Consider the following 19,363-nt stretch of genomic DNA (forward strand, 5'->3'; position numbering starts at 1 on the left):
AAACAGTGAAAGAAACAGTTTTGTCCAGATTCCAACTCTTCTTATCCCTCTTAAATATTTGTGTTTTGTCCTCACCGGCAAAGAAAAATCACAAACAACCTCAGCTCAGTTTCCTGACTTCTATGCCTAGGCTGGAATATTTATTAACATATACACAATTTATCTGAATTTGGATTGCACTTAACAGTGCAGATGTAGATGATTTCTTTTTACATTTTTATAACAAACATATCAGAAAGGAGATTACAAAGAATAAATAGTACCTTCTAAAACCAAGTGAAAAAAATCTTTGGTGGTAGTGAAAGCTAACTGTGGTATTTCAAGCAGTTTTTACTAACTGTGTCTTAGTCACATTTCAAATTCATTGCTGTTCAGTTTCAGCCAAAGCACACTTTTGATGGAGGCAGTGAAACCTTTTTTAAAAAGAGGACCAAATTAAGAAGTAAATAGAGTATAAATAGTCCTGGCCAAGAGCAATGTGGGCTCCAAGAATGAATTTTATTTGGACTTGAAATTCTGAAAGATCTAGGTCAGTTGAAACCTTTATTTTCAGCTGCTGAATAATGAGTATTTTTCTTAACTACAAACTATGTTGTCTATTCAGTGCTGCCTTCAGGTATGTGTTTCTAAGTTTGAGCAATTTGTATTGGATATCCAACCTGGAGGCTCATCCTGGGGAAGACTAATTCTAGTCTTTTCATCAGCTGTTAGTTGTTTATAGCTCTTCATTCAGGGTTGGGTCTCCATGAAATTTCCCTTATCTACATAGTGATATAAACTAATGTTGGAATTATGCAGGTTTTTTTTTTGAGGGGGGACTGGGAGTCATGCCTTCAACATTTCATAAGTGTTGCTTCTTGTCATTGTTACAATCTCACAACAGATTTCCTATCCCTCTGGTCCTTATAATTCTTCTGTACTCTCTTCCTCAATATTACTTGAGCCTTATGTATAGGAGTTGTGCTGCAGACATATGGGTTTGGACTGGCTGTCTCAGTCAGTTTTCTACATGTTGACTAATATTGGCTGTCTTTAATGATCTCCTTCTGTTGCAAAAAAGAAGCTTGTTTGCTGAGGGGTGAAATATGTCCTTAGGTATGGGAATAGCTATTTAGAGTACAGATAGGAATTACACTGGTTTAGGAAGGTGATCGAGAAGGTTCTCCTCTCAGGTCTGTGCTTCTCCAGCCATTTGTATCTATCTAGCTTTACAGGAGCAGGTATGATTTCCCTCCTTTTGTGTGGACCTTAACTCCAGTTGGAAAGCTGGACGTAACCCCTCAAAATCAACGTGCTACCAATTCCCATTGGGAATATACTGTCAGTCCAGTCGTTAGCGTGATTCATAGGCTTTACAGTTGGATATCACTACCCAATGCCCCTCCCCCTTGGCATCTTACAAAGTACCTTCTGATACTATGGGACCCAGTCATCAGGAATGGAGCTTCTGTATCAGTGCCCATTTGTTCCCTCTAAACCCTATGCCTGAAATTCATTACTTCTTCAACAATAAGGCCTTATCTTCATATTCTGGGAGGCAATCAAGGTCGACATTTGTATTATATTTAATTTTGCATGAATATAAAACAAAGGTTTCTTATGTCTGTTTTTGAATTGTTAATAATGTTAAATGGAGCCTAAAATTGTGGCTGCATATTATATAGGCAGTCCTATCTTGGACTTTGCCCTTTATTCTTGGGGTTTTTGTTGTTGTTGTTTTGTTTTGTTTTGTTTTGTTTGAAGATATTGTGATTTTATTTAAATACAAAACGTGAACACATTCATTTTCTTCGCTGTGTAGCCTGGCGTTGGGATTGGTCACTCTGATGGCCAGCTGTGCTGCTCTTTCTACGACGGCTTTTCGGTTCTTAGAGGACACATTGTGAGCAATCTCAGCACAGTAAGATTTGTTGCACATCAGCAGCACCTCCAGCTCCTTAACATTGTGGACCAGGAACTTGCAGAAGCTGCTGGGCAGCGTGTGCTTGGTTTTTCTATTGCTCCCGTAACTGATGTTGGGCATCAGGATCTGGCCCTTGAACCTTCTCCGCACCCTGTTGTTAATGCCTCTGGGTTTTCGCCATTTCGCTTAATTTTCACATATCAGTCTGACTGGTGTCTGATGAACTTCTTGGTCCTCTTTTGGACGATCTTAGGCTTCATCAGAGGCCGGAGGGCATCCATGATGCCGCAAAACAGATGGTTTTTAAATTTAATTTAATTTTATTATTATTTTTATTTATTTTATTTTATTGCACGACAGATGAACCTTTATTTTTTTTTAAATAGCACTTCAAATAAATTAAAGGGACAACCGTCAAGTGTTCAAATTGTGAAGAAATATCTGAAAACCTAAAGAGACTCCAAACTGCAGTCTTCTAACCTCATTCTCTGTCCAATGGCAAAACCCACATATCTTATAACCCTCACAGTTTCTCTCTACTAATTACCCTTTATTCTTAAACTGGCCTTCTGACAGCCCTATAAATACTTCAGGCATCCTCCCTGCTCCAAACTTCTGTATTCATGGTACTTTCTGCCTGGATTTAGATTCCCCAGAGAAAGCACTTCTTAAATGACTCATACCCTCATCTTCTTCAAGTCTTCACCATTCTAACTTTTTGGTGATGTTTAACCTGAACACACTATCTCCACTGCAAATGATTTACCTGTTTTCTGTACTTGGATGTTCTTTTGTCTGCTGAGATTTTATATATTAAGGCCTTGTTATATATTACATTTTTCTTATTGATTGCCTTGTCTTCTACAGATTGGTCCCTGAATGTGACAAGCTTCATAAAGGCAGTCGTCATTTTGTTTGTTCACTGCTGTACACTGTTGTAGTATTTAGAAGGTGCTTCATATGGACTTCTTGAATATGTAGGCATTAGAACTTGCTATCAGAACCTGATATCCAGCCTTGTTAGCCACAGATAATGTTGATTAATATATACACATAGAGTTACACCATAGAATGTGACTCATTTATAGAAAATCATTTTGTTGAATTCAATTGCTATGTGTCTCACTCTAGCCCTTGATTGTCTCTAAAATATGGTCCCTTTATATTTTATATAAAAAATACTGAGCCTCAGGACAATGTTGAAATTTGGACTGCTTTGTGGGGAGGAAAAGCATTGCTTTTTCAAGATAAAGAATCCATTTAATCAGGATTCCTTATCAAAACCAAATAAAATATCTGCTCCCTCACACTTCCTTCTTGTAAATATAATCAGCTTTTAGTATGCAAAGGGCTTCCTGGTTAGTAAAATGGAAACTGGCCGGGGCAAGGGCCCTACCGCTTAACTGGAGATGGAAGAGCTAGTTCTTAATTTTACGTACTTTCATTTCAGTCATGTGAGGCTCCAGGCACACAAGGCTGTAATATATTAGTGGACCTCACCTCATCCTGAGTCTTCATAAATGTCTGCCTTTGGAGATACTGTGTTACCTGCAGGACTCAGTCTGTTCTCTCTGAACAGTATTTCTGCTTTCCTTAAATTATACTGTAATGTGGTAACTGGATTTTCATTTTACCTAATGGATCCAGGCAATTGAAAGAAAAGGTTTCTCTCTCTCTCTCTCTCTCTCTTTCTCTCTCTCTCTTTAAATCCTTGACCTCTATCCTGCATCTGGCCTCTGACCACATATTGCTACTCTCTTGGTCCCAAGGATGAATTGTTCGTGCTGGTTTCAGGGCCACTTCTGCTTCTCCCACGATAATATTTTCCCAGCAATTCTTCTCCAGCTTCCAACTCAATACCACCACCTCTACCATGCAGCATCCTAGCATGGTCTCTCCCATCAGTATGGCTTATATACTTTGTCTTCTCTTGTCTTTCTAAAATCCTAGAGCTCAGCCCCTGGTTCTTATTAACTCCCTTAGCTATTTTCTACTATCTTCTCATTATTGCTCATTAAAAAAAAAACAAAACCAACCAAACAAACAAACAAACACAACCGAACAAACAAACAAACAAACAAACAAACAGGAATAAACTACCAGAACTATCTCCAGCAGCAAAAAAAGAATCATTTTATCCTGAAAAAGTCTTTTTCTTAAAACATCCTATAGAAATTCCCTTGTGCTGAAGAGGTGGTGTAGTTTGAGAACACCTGCTGTTCTCTAACCCATGTCAGGTCAGGCAACTCAACCATCTGAAGTTCCAGCTCAAGAGAATCCAAAGGTCCTTGCAAACACTCATGTGAACATACTCACATGCAGATACACACACACATACACACACACACACACACACAGACACACACCTGTATTTAATTAAAAGTAATAACAATAACTCTATGAGAAGCATATGTTGCTCTTATCTTTGCCATTAAAGCCAAAGTCTCATGTTTGAATCACTCTTACTGGACCTATGAGTAGAATCAGATAGAGACGATAACTGCTTCCTCCTTCAAACACTTGTTTCACTTTCCATCCAGGCAAGCCTGTTTTCCCCCATACTACACTGATATTCCTTTTTGTTTTCTGTTCTGGGTTATGCATTGTCACCTGACAGGTTTGGAGTGTCCCAAGGCTTGTTCCATATTTCTCCTCTGCTCTTGCATTCTCACTGAATATCTTTGTATCTCTAACTCAAAATTTATGAATCTCTTATGAATGTTTAATTGGCTTTGCAAAGTTAGGCCCTCCATATTTCCCATCACACTTAACCACTTACTAAATTCCATGCACTTCCAATGGAAATACATGAACTCCACTTTGCAAGTCCTTAGGCCATAATCTGTAGAGCTAACTTTGATCCCTTCACCTATGGTCTGATGTATAAACCCTGTGACCTTTCTCTTCAAAATATACTGAGAATATGATTGCTTCTCACCATTCTTCTGCTATGAATTTGGCTTAAGACCTTACCTTATTGGTTTTTTCAATGATAGTGCTGATTCTCAGTGCTTCTCTTCCTATTTCACATTCCATCTGTTATCTTCATTCCAGTCTCAATGTAGCAGTCAGTGGGAACTTAGAAAAAGTCCTTCCATGCTCAAAATCTTCCACTGATCATCTCTTTCATCCAAACAGAGCTGAAGTCACCAGCTATTTTTGTTTTGGGGTCTGGTTAATGAATATTTAAGGTAGGGACGATACAGTTGGACAAAGATAAAGTGTAAGCATTCTGACCATTTGTCTTTGATCTGATTTGAATCTCATTTTTTGTTGTTCTTAATTTTATCACAGATATTCCTTGACCATGTCACATGTCTTTTCTGTGCTATAACAGAGTATCTTAGACTGGGTAGTTTCTTTTAAGTCATTTAGCTGATGGCTCTGGAGGTTCAAGAGAATACCCTTAACATTCTTTTGAGTTCTAATGGGGCATTTCTTGTATCATGGCCTGGCAGAAGGTAACAAATTATGGGCAGCACAAGCAAATCAGAGGAAATGCCTGTGGAGCAAAACTTCTCCTGTGTGATGCTATTATTCCAATGGTCTACCCATCTGCTCAGAGAACCTGTGTTGGAGAAGAGTAGCATTCTTGACACTCTGATTAAGTCTGAGGTATATAAGTCAAAGAAAAGTACCTGATGTTACTTTACATCATAGCCTACTCCTTCATGGTTCATTATTTTAAACCATATCATTCTAGTTATACTTTCTAATGCATGGAAATAATAAATCAGTGTGTGTGTGTGTGGGAGGACTTTTAGGTGGGACTAAAGATATAGCTTTTGTTTGTTTGTTTGTTTTTCATTTTTTGAGACAGGGTTTCTCTGTGTAGCCCTGGCTGTCCTGGAACTCACTCTGTAGATTAGGCTGGCCTCAAACTCAAAAATCTGCCTGCCTCTGCCTCCCAAGTGCTGGGATTAAAGGCATGTGCCACCACTGCCTGGTTTAAAGATGCAGCTTAATGGTAGAGTACTCACTTGGCAATTGTAAAGACTCAGATTCCATCCCCAGTTATGGAAAGCAACAACAATACCAACAACAAAATAAAATAAAGACCTTAGGGTAATGCATAGATGACTGATGTGTTTCTGGAGTTCTTTATGGTGCATCTGAGTTGGTATGTGACTATATTTTCATACGTTTATCTTTGTACATATACTTAGTTTTTAAATTGAAGATAGTTAAGAGTAAGGATGGTCCCTGAGAAATCCCCAGCATCTTGTCAAGGAAGCTGAGTCTCTGGTGTCTTCATAATACTCCTGATTCCTGGGCTTCTGTACATGGCATAAAACTGTGAAAGTGACTAATGCTGAAAACCTTTTGCTTCCTGGAATATGGTAAAAGTTCAGCTTGATGTTAATGGATAACTTCCTTTAAGGCACCTACACTCTGTTTAAAGTAAGATAGCATGGATTCATTGTGGTGATTCACTGAGTTCCCCCAAATTCAACTGTTTTAGACCCAGTAATTGAAAGGAATAGCAGATGGGCTAATCTGCCTCATGAAAACTTCAGAGAAAAGCTAATTCATAACCCTGGCTGCTCCCTCTCTACTTCAGAAACTCGGTGGTGTGGTCATGTGAAGGTGAATCAGATGCTATGCACTTGATGTTTTATGTCATGGGTTTGTGATATCAGTCATTAGTATTTTGTGCTAAGTACTAATAATATGCCTTTTCTCCTGTGTGTGTGTGTGTGTGTGTGTGTGTGTGTGTGTGTGTGTGTGTGTGTGTGTTGGTGTCTGGGTTCATTTGGATCCTTAAAATAGTACCACTTCTAAAATATTCCATAAGCTTTAGAAATTTATTTTTTTACATATCCTGATTCTAGAAGGCACATAATAGTGGAGTTAATACATTTGAATGTCCAGTAAGAGCTGTTACTCATCTCCAGCAGAACATCTAATTGCATTATCCTCTAGAGAGGGGACACTCATGTTCTCACATTGTAGGTGATAAAAAGATGACAGATGGGTGAACAGGCAGATGAGAACCAAGATTTCAGGTTAATAATTATTGTATGGCTCATTATATATCCACAGGGAGAGCCTAAATAAAGATGCCAACATAGTTGTCTGATTTTTCAACATAGTCATCTTGACTTTAGAAGAGAATAAGAGCTAGAGACATCAATTCAGAAGAAAACCACATGTACACAGGGCAAGGTAAGAGCACCCACACCGCAGGTGTACATAGAGAAGAACTTTGGGATTAGAAGACTGAATGTAGGGTAGGGACCAGAAAAGAACCCATGGGTAGATCCATGAGGCATAATCTAGAATGAGACCACTGGGAACCAAAGGAAGAAAGCAGACATTTTCCTGAGGGGCTGGAGTTAACCTGAACTGAGGAATAATAATGAACCTTGGGAATTAAATGCATTAGGATCCTTAGAAGATTATGTATCCAAAAATGTTATTATGTTATTATGCCCACTTTTGTGTTGTTTATTTATTCATTTATTTATCTTTCTGTATTGTTTTGACCAAGAACTTCTTTCTGGTCTGGGGTCTCAAATTGCAGAAAGGCCAGTTTCTTTGGTAGGAGACACATTGGTATGTAATGGTAAGTGTCGTAGGTAAATTTGTGGCATAAATAATAACATATAGGGAAAGTTCATTTCCTTCCTCTTCTTTCTTGGCATTTCAGCCAACCTCATGTCTCTGCAGTCACTGGTTAGTCAGTGGGAAAAAGAATAAACATCACAGTTCTTCAAATATGGGCACAAAAGCTTCTGCAGAAAGGATAAAGGTCAATGAGGCTGTAATAGGGAAAACTACACAATTTACTGGCACCTTAAAGCCAGCTGACTAGAAAGCTGAGAAGGGATTTGGAAGCGCTGTACTAGGTGGTGGTAGAAATTTTAACATGAGTTTTCAAGTTTGTGCTCCATGTCACATTTCTATCTGATGCCTTCTAGAGCAGCAGTGGTAAACCCAAAATATCCAGTTTGGTTGCTAGAATGAGAACTCTTTTTTATTAGTGTACAAGACTAGGCAACGCTGAATGGCCAGTTTGATAGAAGCTCTTACAGGAGAATGCACTGGTCATTCTGACTCAATTCACTCAGGTGACATCTTGAAATCTTTGTCTGTATCCACCATTGTAAGAACTGTTTTTCAATTTTAAGCTTTCTGATTAGTTGTTTCAAGGAGCATCATGTTAACAGATGAGACATTAAGTGTGAAAAACGTGAAAATGTTAATGTTTAAGTAATTTTATCAAAGACATATAGGGAATAAGTGACAGACCCTAGCCTTTCTGAATTCATGGTCTGTGATCCTTCTGCTCTCAGTGCTGATAATGAAGGTGATAGTCACATGGTCAGCAAAAGAACCTACAATCTGGTGAACATGGCCATGAGTCAGTAACAGGATCAAGCAATTATTTGCTGATAAGGCCAAAAATTGCCACAGAAATGCCTTGTGTCCTGGTCTTTAACAGATAATGTTAAGACATAATTGAATCTTCTATCTTTTCGAGATGCTTAAGCAATGGCAGAGAAGCATGAGAAGCTAGGCTTTGGTGACTAGGTACAATACAACTCAGTGACTCAACAAACATATTTTAAAAACATTTCACAAGTGGGAGTTCAAGCCACATTTTATTTAAATGTGGGCTCAAAGTCCTGATTGGGCATATATAAATAGCGATTTAAGTTACCAGTGGTGTACACATTCAGAATATCTTTGAATACTTAGACACAAGGGGACACAGAATAGATGATAAGAAAGCTTAGAATTGTCTTAACAATCTACAGGGCCATAGAAAAGGAGTTTTAGGAAAGGTTGGCTTCTCTTTAAGTATACAGTTGAAAACTCTCTTCCCCCACCCCTCACTGCTAGTACTGATTGCCTGCAAATATGGCACAAAGAAGCTACTATTATTTGGAACATCCAAGTCAATGACTACAGGTTATAGAGAAGTAAAAGAAATCAGAGTTTGAGAAATTGTAAAATCTTGTTTAAATTCAGTACAGTCTGACCTTAGAACTAAGCAAAAAATAAGAATTAGGGACCCAGTCACAAACATCTGCTTAGCTGGATCCTTTCCTTTTGGCAACGACTGGGGCCAGAGATGGAGGTTGACAGCTATTTAGGCACTGCTATATTCTCAGGAAAAGCGTATCTCATACAAACCTAGGTGGAACTCTTCTCCTGAGATAGAATTAGTGTGAGGCAGGGTATTCTGATAAGGGAAAGTTTATATCCATTTGACTGGAGTAGAAGGAGACGTGACAGAGGCAGAATTCTTCCATTGTGAGTTTGTGTGACTCAGATAAACTGGTCTGGATAGATTCCCTCAGGGCATGTCCCGTGTCCTCTCTTTTGTTTTCCATCCCTCCCTTCTGTCTGTCTTAGGCTATCCGTAGTTGAGAATGGTGGGCAGGATTCTGTGGAACTAACATTTTTCTCAGCAATGATTACAACTTCTACAAGTGTCCTGGGAACACTGTGTTCTGTGTCCTAAGGTACCTTCCTGACTCTTCTGGAGTTCACAGGGTCTGGCTTCACTTCCACTTTTGATTGCGCACCAGAGGCAAGCACATGGTAATTGCAGTTCTGCTATGGTATTTCCTTTGTGTTCCATTGAGTCTCTATGCTTCTCGGCCATTTACATCTACTTTTACATGAGTCCTAACAATCTACCATTCTAAAGTCATTTTCAAGAATAAGTCACATTACTTAGGCTATACTGTGCAGTCCTCACCTGGTGATGCAAAATTAGGTGATATGGTATGTAGCACTTAGCTTGGTATGCGATGAAGCACACTTCACATTTATTAATCACAGGATAGGTCCAAGAATTGCCTCTTTCATAAAAGCATCTGTGTCTGTGTTCTCTGGCTTTATTTTGAAAGCCAGCTGAGTCATTAACAAGAGTCTAAAACACTTGCTGAGTGATTATTGATTCTCAGAGACTAAGAGCAAAGAAACTTGGAGAGTGTGATTTCATTCTGTTGTCTGTAATTACTACTGGGCTCTTTTGGTTGTTTGTCCTATTGAATATTAAGTCTTATGTGCTAAAGTTCAAAGTGTTCCTAGGTGTAAAGTCACACATTCACAAGTTAACCCACCACCGTACTCCATCCCATTTACTTGAGTCATTCTTTCCTAGTCTTCAATTTTCACTGTGAATCTCACTTCCTCTGCTTAATTAACCTCTCTGTTACACAGATTCTCCATCCACTTAGCCTGGACTTGAACACCCACTACAGTTCTAAAATCCTACAAGTCCACAAGCACAGGAACACCTTTTTATTCATTTACTTATTTTCCTGTTATTCATATGTAGTCAATCCATTTGTAGTCAGAGACTGATAATGTTTCTAGCATTTGGTGAGTTTCATTGAACATTTAAGTAAATGTGACAAAATGAATGGTATACTGGCAAGCCCATGTGTTCATATGACTAGAACTTGTTAACACTGTGAGAAAATAATAGTAGCTTTGGAAATTATGGTGTTTTATGGCCCTTGTCTAACTTTAAATGTCATAAAAAGTAAGTGGCTGGGTCCATACATCATCTCATCTCAGGCTTTGCACACACGGCTGTAGCTATAAATACAAGATTAGCAAATCTGCCATAACAGAATCCCCTATTTTTCTGCAGAATTAAGGAAAGGGCATTATACATATTGACCATACTTGAACTATATCTTGGGAAAACCCGTTGTATGAACACTTCTCTCTAGGGTATTCTGTGGATAGAAGTTATTGCTGTTATTTCTTAGAATAGTAGTTGAAACCTTTTGCTTTAGGGAGAAACTGCCCCTCTTCTCCTATAATCTTTAATCCCCCAAAAATTAAGCCCTACCCATAGGATCCAAACTATAACAATAAGGACAAGATAACTAAACTAATATCTGTAATAACATGCCAAAACGAGTAATCAATGCTTTATTTTTATGTTGTGCATAAATTATGTTTTGTCACTAAGAAGTAGCCTAGCTTGCTACATGGATGGCTTACCTCTTATCCTGAGTGTGAGGACTGCACATTGACTGTTGCCTAACACTGATGTTAGGTCTCCACTCATAGTAGTAGTATGAGGATAAAACCAGTGTTTCATTCATAAACAGTTAGTATACCATATAAGCAGAATTGCTATATATTTATTACAATAGTCTATACAGATTATTTATACATATAACTTGTTTTGAAATAAATGTCTTTATAGATTGCTTATGAAAGTCTCTTAAAAATCTAAATTTCTGATTACAATGATGTTTTTAGATTTTATGACCCCCCAGTAAGATTGTTTTATTAAAATACTTAAATTATGACACAAAAATGTAGTCTTCTTTCTGTTTGGTTTGATTTGGTAAATTGTATTGTTTTTACAAGAATATTGTTTGAACTTGGCTATGAAGAAACAGGGAAGTATCCTATAGGATTTTCTGGTTAATTAACATAGTGTGCATTTTGTTCAAAAAAGATTGTAAATTGGCACCAAGGAGAGAGCTCAGTTGGTAAAGTAACTGCCAGGCAAACATGATGTCATGAGTGTTGGATGCTGAGCACTCAGTAGAAGCCAGGCCCAGTCACACATATGTGTGACCTCCATGCTGGAGAAGAGGGAGACAATGGGAAAACAAGTCAGATCTCTCAAATTCATTGACCAGCTAGCCTAGATGAATTCATGAGTGCCAGGACTGGTCAGAGACCTTGTCTGAAAAAAAAAAAAATAAAGCTGGGTGTGCTCCAGTAAGATAAATGTCTATATTTAGCCTGTATCAAGGCTCATGGACACCCATAGACATAGGGATATGCACTGATATGTTGTAAATTTGTTTTAAAAGACATAGAAATATTTATTTTTTGGTTTAAAAATTAATTGGTTTAGTGTTAAAACATTGTTTAGGTTTAGTGTTAAAAATTAATAAGTGCTTTGTGGATCATGAAGTAGATGGTACCATGTGACTCAGTATTGAATCCCCCGGGGATGATTCTGGTGAATCTGACCTGTGTTGTCAGTAAGAGTGAGATATGAAGAACTATTCTTTGAAACAGCTTAGTCCAGGGGTAGGTTGGAGAAATCAAGACAGCATTATGTTAGATTTGTCCTTTCTGACCACATGGACAGTGATCAAGCAAAGATGAACACTTGGTCATGTCCTGAATATGTGTCAGTTTCTAAGCACTTTTAAATCTAAATTGTTAATAGGCAAATCTTGATTTGCAGGTAGAGTCAAACTTGCTAGGCTGTTGCCTGAGCTGTTTATCTCAATATCATTACAATATCTATACAAGCCCAAATGAAGAGCCAAGTCATTCAATTTTCTAATTACACATTGCAAAAAACCTAACAAGATGGATATTGATATTCTATGGGCCTATAGAAATAACACATAAGAAACAAAATTTATTAAATACATCTTGACCGACATTGATCCACCTTAGTTGCTTTTTTTTTGTTACAATGTATGAAAGTTGTACAATGTGTGAAGACCATGCCCCAACTCTGAAGCCCATCAGTTGTGAACCACTCTCAAATAGTGAGTGTACTGAAGTCCTATAAGCTGGTACAGTGTTTAAGGTGCCTGCTGAAAAGCCAGATGATTTGAGTTTGATCCCCGGGAAACATGTCCTCTGATCTGTCCATGCAAGCATCACATATATACATATATGAAACAAACAAATCAGTTATATATGTATATATATATATATGATTTGTTTATATATATATATATTTAAACAATGACACCACTGGAGACAGCATTGTTTATAGAGATTTCTTGTCTATATCTGGCTTCAAGAAATCACAAAGGAAAACACGGAATGAACATAGTCTGTGATCATAATAACTTTGTTTTAGTGTAAAATGAAATGAAATTTATGCAGAATGTCTTCAAATCATCATCATCATAATAAATAAGTATCAAGCAATCCATTTGACAAAAGTATTTGAAGAAATGCTGATCTTAGCTTAGTGGAGCTCATTCATCATTACCAAGCTTTGTGTCCTGATTCTGACTCCCGGTCTGTTCCTGGCACGCCCGCATCCTTCAAGCTTCTGGTGGTATCTAGTCAGCGGCCACTTTGATCCTTTGAAGGCGGCATGAGCCCTTAGGTGTGTGTCCATGTTGTGCTTTGATTCAACCTGAACTATAACCTGAAGCCCTCTCTTCTCTCCAGGGCACCTTTCTACACTGAAGTGAATCTCATGTCTTTCCTACAGTCCCTAAAGCTTTCTCTCCACTGCCTCTCTCCTCCTCTGTCTTTTCTTACATACCCTTCATCTGTTGCTTCTCTTTTTCTCTGGCAATCAAAAGCATTTTCTTTCTGAATTGGTCAAATTCATGGTTACTGCTACCCAACTATACAGAGATCTCTGGTTATCAGCCCTGGTCACTGCAGGCTGTATCACTGGCTGCCTTCTTGCCAGTCTTTTTGTTGTTGTTGTTGTTGTTGCTTTTGTTTTGTGTTTGTTTTTTTTAATAGGCCTTTAGATTACTTTGCTAAGAGCTTGAAAATTCACTAAGGTTTTAAAAGCACATTTTCTCTATCTTTTCATCAAAATATCTAAAACATTACCATGCAAGCAATAGGTATTTGGCATAAAATTCCATTGAGAATCATTTTGAGAGTTCACTTAAACAAAAGCTGCTGAATCATTTTCTCTCAATTGAATGATTTTCATCTCACATACTGAGAGATTCCATCCATGTAAGCCAGCATCTTTTGAATTTGTTTCTTTTAAAAATATACAGACAGAAGCCCTGACACAGCCTACAGAAATGACCTCGTTAATGTGGTTGACCTAAGTTCCTTTGCTGTAATTTTGCAAAACTTTTATATATTGCCTCAAATAAAGTAAACTACTGCTGAAATGAGCAACATGTAGCTTTGCTGGTTAGTCAGCTCTCTTATTCCGGAAGCAGAGACTTCCACACTGGCTCATGTACATCCGCAAGCTGCAAGGGGAAGTTTTAGGTAAAGTGTCTCTGCCTGTATTCAACATGCGTGTCCCACATAACCACATGGTGCTTACAAAACCACCCATATCCGTTCTCATACACTATGTCTAGCCATCTCCGCATTCATCATTACTGACAGTTGTTTTCTTTCAAAAGCTTCTGAGTCCTTTTGTGGCCATGTGAGATGTGGTAGTTTGGGAGAAAAGCCAATGCCACTTTAAAGGTAAACACTTCCAATGTAATGTTTACATACCACGAAAAAGAGTTCTTTCATGATATGCCTTTGCCTTTCTCCACACTTCGAGTTCTTCAAAGGCAGCGTAGTCTCTTCATCCCCTTAAGCTCAGGGCCTGGGAGCTTGCAGGCGCCGAGGACATGTTCACTTAGGCAGTGTTTAAGAAAAGGGTAAAGAATCATCTGCCCCAGTACAGGGGATTGCCAGGGCCAGGAAGCAGGAGTGGGTGGGTAGGGGAGAAGGGCAGGGGGAGGGTATAGGGGGCTTTGGGGATAGTATTTGAAATGTCAATAAAGAAAATATCTAATAAAAAATAATATGGTAAAAAAAGAAAAGAAAAGGGTAAAGAAATGGAGGGAAAATATCTGGGAAGGAGAGAAATTAACAGCAGTCCTCTAACCAAAAATCCATTGATAAATATTTGCAAAGTAACTGTATACAAGCCCTGCATTTCAGAAACTAAGCAGGGATACACGGTGGCAGAGTTCCCTTTACATTTTCTTTTTAACCTAACTGAAAATAAAAGCAAGTAAGACAAAGATAGAAAAAAGAATTTCATATATTCCTGTTTTCTTTACTAAGTGCAGGTCTTACAAAGATGCTCTTACAATATGGAGTATATGTTGCCATAGATAGAACAAGCTGGTACTGTGTTTAGCTTCTTATTTATTTATTTATTTATTTACAACCATAGTTTATTCTCCTCACCCCATCCACCCTCTAACTGTTCCATATTTCATATCTCCTCTTCATCTGCCTGTCTCCACGAGGATGTCTCCACTACCCACCTTCCACCCACCCAGACCTCTAAATTTCCTGGGTCCCCCAGTCTTTTGAGGGTTAAGTGCATCTTCTCTGACTGAGCTCAGACCCGGCAGTCCTCTGCTGTGTATAGGGGCCTCATATTAGTTGTTGTATGTTGCCTGGTTGGTGGTCTAGTGCTTGAGAGATCTTGGGGTCCAGGTTAATTGAGACTGCTGGTCCTCCTACAGGATCGCCCCCCTTTTCAGCTTCCCTATTTCAACCACAGTGGTCAGCAGCTTCTGTCCATTGGTTGGGTACAAATATCTGATCTGACTCTTTCAGCTGCTTGTTGGGCCTTCCGGAGTGTGGTCATGCTAGGTCCCTTTTTGTGAGGCTCCATAGCCTCAGTAATAGTGTCAGGTCTTGGGACCTCCCCTTGAGCTGGATCCAACTTTGGGCCTGTCGCTGGACTTTCTTTCCCTCAGGCACCTCTCTTTTTATCCCCACAGTTCTTTCAGACAGGAACAAATATGGGTCAGAGTTTTGACTGTGGTATGGCAACCCCCGTGTTTAGCTTCTTTTAGTTTTTTTTTTTTAATTGTTTTACTTATCTACATCAAAGTGCTGCCCCTTTCCTGTCACTCCTGTTTAGTAGACACTGTTGGTCTTCCTGTGGGCTTGACATCCCCTTCAGTTCTTTCAGTCTGTCCCCTAACTCTTCCATAGGGGTCCTTGACTTCCATGCAATCCTTGGTTGTATATATCTGCATCTGTCTCAGTCAGCTGTTGGGTAGAGCCTCTCAGGGGACAGCCATGGTAGTATCCCGTCTTCAAGCACATGTGTTTAGCTTCTTTAATGCATGAAAACTATATGTCTTCCATGCCTCTGTTCAGATGTCTGTCTCTTCTTGAACTACAGCTGGCAAGAAGGGATTAAGATCCCCCCCCCCACACACACACTCTATCACTCTATTTCTTTTCTTTCTTTTAATTGAGACAGAGTCTCAGGCTGGGTTCAAAATTCTGATGTGACTGAGGATAATCTTGAACCCTTGACCTTCTTGCCTCTGCCACCAAACTGCCAGGTGTCTTTGGTGGTAGCATCCACCCCTACACCAGGCTTGGATCAGCATGTCTTTATAGTCATAAAGTCATATGTAGCACATATAGCTACAGTCTTTTTTTTTTTTTAAGATTTATTTATTTATTATATGTAAGTACACTGTAGCTGTCTTCAGACACTCCAGAAGAGGGCGCCAGATCTTGATACGGATAGTTGTGAGCCACCATGTGGTTGCTGGGATTTGAACTCTGGACCTTCGGAAGAGCAGTCGGGTGCTCTTACCCACTGAGCCATCTCACCAGCCCCATAGCTACAGTCTTAAACAGGGTACATGGGCTTCTTTTTCAAGCTGGCATTATGTGCATACACATCATCAGGTGGGCACATGTGTGTTGATGAAGTCAAGGATAATTTTGGAATGTGAAAGTTTATGGAGAGTAGGTAACATACTCATTTAATCTAGGATACATGGGTTAAACATATACTGTATAAACTACAGGGAACTTAGGTTGGATTTTATACGTGTGTGTTTGCCATTCCTTTGCTGTGTATATAGCTTTAAGTAGATTGTGTGTGATTATCCTCATTTGTTAACTGCCATCACTAGACACTCATTAAAGCTGCTTTTAGCTTCACTGGTTAGTTAACCTTTGACCCCAAAGAAATAGAAGGAAATGGGTCCTGAGGAAACAGGGGATTTGGAGAAAGCAAAGCGTTGTCAAATTAGTCTCATCTCTTCTTCCTAGGTTTGTTTATAGTTTATAGGGTTTTTTTCACTCTTTACCATCACACCACAGGAAGTAGTTTTGTTTTTGTGAGTTATAGGTGAGAGTCGAGTTTTTGTAGTTCAAGAGTATCTTGCAATGGGCAGTGGTGCCTCACACCTTTAATCCCAGAACGTCGGAGACAGAGGCAGACAGATTTCTGAGTTTGAGGCCAGCCAGGACTTCACAGTGAGTTCCAGGACAGCCATGACTATACAGAGAGACCCTGTCTCGACAAACAAACAAAAATAAACAAAACAAAACAAAACAAAAATAACCAACCAACCAACCAACAAACAAACAAACAAAAAAGAGTATCTTGCAAGGCAGAGTATACAGTTTGCCTTCCCTAACCTTGGATGTGAGAGATTTTGAACTGCCATGCTGATTTGAGTGCCTTTGCTTTCATAGGAAACTAGAACATCAAGTCTGAACCATTGGATTAGACTTGGAATGCTATGAAAATTTAACAGCCATGACAAATATAAGCATTTTTACTTGATTTGAGGCCAGATCCATAATGTATACTTAATAAATAGAAACATTTAAACATTTCTTTTTATTGTTTTAAAGTCATTGTGTTTGTGAGTGAATGAGACATGGCTTAGGGTTAAGAGAACCGACTGATCTTCCCAGAACCCTCATGGTAGCTCACATCAGCTGGCATTTCAGTTCCAGGACATCCTGTAACCCTTTCTTGGCCTCCTTGGATACCACAGATACATGTGGTGCACAGACATACAAACAGACAAAACTCTCATACACATAAAGTAAATAAATAAGTTAATTAAAACAATTGTATCTATATACTTTAGTGGATGCATTGATAACCTTAGAACTTACTGGTTACAGTGCAAATATGTACTTTTATCTTTATACCTAAGTGTGTATGTTCTCTATCTAATCATAAACATGTTTTTCAGTTTTATAGTTTATAAAACAACTTATGTACATTCTCAAACACTATGACTAGTCGTTTTCTCAATCATTATTTAAATAATTCAAATAATAGAGGAGATATTTGACAATCACTGATGAGACTCACCCAGCACATTATATGAATCAGGAAGAGTGATCATAGCAAGAACACTGTGACCTAAATTTTGATAGTCATTACTGATGTATTTAAATGAAGTCTAACATATCTCTTTGGTGCCCAAAGTTTTAATAAAGGGTGGAGTAATAAACTCTTTTGTTCTTAGAGATCAGGGAACATTTTTGGAATTCTGAAGAAGAAGGAAAAATACTTCTATAAGTTGTTGATTAAGACAAAATATCATTATATAAGACCTGATATCATTAAATCATCCAACAGAGGCCAAATCCTTATCATTTTATATTTTAAATGAATCTTTAATGTAGTTATAAGGATAAGATTTAGAATGTATATACCTACTGATCAAAGAAGCTTCCCATTATGGCAAATGGAAATTATTTCAGAAATCACAAGTGGACACAATGTGGAGATGAACGGGTCCTAGCAGCCAAGTACCAGTGGAAACATTTACAGAGGACTGAGACAGGCTCACTCTGACAGGCTTCAAAATGGCAGTTCAGGAGACTAGGCTTACATTTCTGTGTTCCAGAACTTGGGAAATATGGGAAAGTTAGTTACTGGAAAAACCATGGCCCATGGACAGCCAATCAGAAGCTGCCCTGGTATGATGCAACAGTTTCCAGCCTTCAACCCCAACCCTAGCAAAGGTTTTGGAATGTCCCCAGAGCCCTAGCCATTCCCAATGGCACTCATATCCCTAGAGACCGAGCCAATCAATCAAGATAAATCCATCTTCTTCTTCCTGGAATTCCCATAATCTGCTTTAAATTGACCCCTGCACGTTGGACTTCTGCAGAATAAAATAATCTTTGGTTTTGCATAATATTTGGGACTGGAATATCATTCTTTGGCAAATCATGGACCTTTACATTTGGGGGCTTATTTAGGATCCATTGGCGATTTCCTGACTCAAATAGTTGAGTCATTTGGTAGGTGTGGCACCCAGTTGTCTCTCGTCCTCTGTGTTTCTGTTTCAGGTTTATTCCGGAGGCCAAGAGGGACAAAGAGGACTTTTATTTTATCACCCAGCCAGGGGCTATAGAGGACACCTCTGACCCTATTCCAGAATCAGGAGAACTTGCTAGCTCTCATTTGATTTCTGAACTGGCTGTGAGTCTATGGTCCTCCCATGTGCAGAAAGGAAGACCTCTGAGACAGTCTTTTCATTTTGCTTTCGTTTTCTTGCAAATGCCCTTCTATGTCTGTCTGTGTGCATTGTTTGTGCTTTTTGTCCTCTTGTACTTTTTCTTTTTCATCGATTCCTAGGATGGGACAGGCACAGAGCCCCACTGGGCTTGGTCTTGAACCCTTTTTCTGGACTTTTTCAGAGTCAAAGACTTGGGTCTTGTTGGTCATCCTGGCAAACTAACCATTTTTGCAGGAATGAATAGACTACCTATAAAACAGGATGGCATGGGGAAGGGACTTTTCTTCTCCCCACCATTTGCAGAGTTAAGGCTGTGGTCTATGAGGCCAGGGACCACCTGGACCAAGTATCATATATTACAACATGGAAATACCTGGTTGTGAAGGTCCCTGTTTGGACAAGAACTTTTTTTTTCTCACCAGCCACACTGCTTCCTGCCCTCCTTCTGCTAAAGGGGGGTTGACCTTGACCCTCTGCCTTGGTACCCTCTTTTGCTCCTGAGGAAGATCTCTGTCCTCCTTGTCATGTT

General features: G+C 38.9%; 1 pseudogene; it reads right to left on the reverse strand.

The window, feature by feature from the left end:
- Positions 1–361: 361 nt before the first annotated feature.
- Positions 362–2,184, reverse strand: LOC110296147 (large ribosomal subunit protein eL32 pseudogene; annotated as a pseudogene).
- Between the last annotated feature and the right edge of the window lie 17,179 nt (positions 2,185–19,363).

Source organism: Mus caroli, unplaced genomic scaffold (genome assembly GCF_978045245.1).
Source record: "Mus caroli unplaced genomic scaffold, Mus_caroli_1 scaffold_1, whole genome shotgun sequence".
Taxonomy (NCBI): domain Eukaryota; kingdom Metazoa; phylum Chordata; class Mammalia; order Rodentia; family Muridae; genus Mus; species Mus caroli.